This window comes from Geospiza fortis, unplaced genomic scaffold (assembly GCF_000277835.1).
Source record: "Geospiza fortis unplaced genomic scaffold, GeoFor_1.0 scaffold403, whole genome shotgun sequence".
In the NCBI taxonomy this organism is placed as follows: domain Eukaryota; kingdom Metazoa; phylum Chordata; class Aves; order Passeriformes; family Thraupidae; genus Geospiza; species Geospiza fortis.
The window spans coordinates 528,478-529,195 of record NW_005054336.1 but is presented as its reverse complement, the minus strand read 5'-3'; positions in this window follow the sequence as shown (position 1 = coordinate 529,195).

Sequence of the window (718 nt, the reverse complement as noted above, 5' to 3'; positions counted from 1 at the left end):
CTCAGAACAGGAGATCTCTCTACTCCTCCTGCCTCTACCCCAGCTACTTGTAATTCACCTGCTCTTGAGCACGAGTGACCAGACCTTCCAAGTCTCACTCTGGCGCTGTGGAATTAAGATTTCCTCATGTCAGTGGGAAATACCTGCTTAACAGGGCCTGTGTCTTTACTTGTGAGCTCCTGCCAATAACCCGGGGGTGACACCCATCACTGCCCCAGTCATTGCCCGCCACAGGCAGGCACAGCACTGCTCCTGCCATTGCTCCCGCCGACAGGGAACAAGCTACACCTGATATCACTCCATGCCCCACTTCACTGCCGCTCCCGGGCACTTCCTGCAATGAACTAGGACCAGAAAACAGATCCTCCAGGCTACAGTCAACACTCAAACTGCTAGCACGAGCTAAGTTAGGAACTTCATTCATTGCATCTCAAAATGACCCCCAAACTTGGAACGCAGTGGGTATTACCACCAAGACTCGCCGCCTCGGGGTGAGCGCAGCCCGCCGGGCAGTCCCCATGATGAAAGTGTGAGGGCGGGGTTATTCCCGCGCCCGCGGGCGGGCCCGTCCCGGCACACGGAGCGGCCCCGGCTGCGCAGGCGCCGCGCTCCGGGCAGTTGTGGCCGTGCCGGGAAGTTGTGCTGGGAGTGCTGCGAGTGCCGTGCCGAGCCCGCTGCCGCCCCCGCCATGTCGGGCTCCTCCAACGTGGCGGCCATG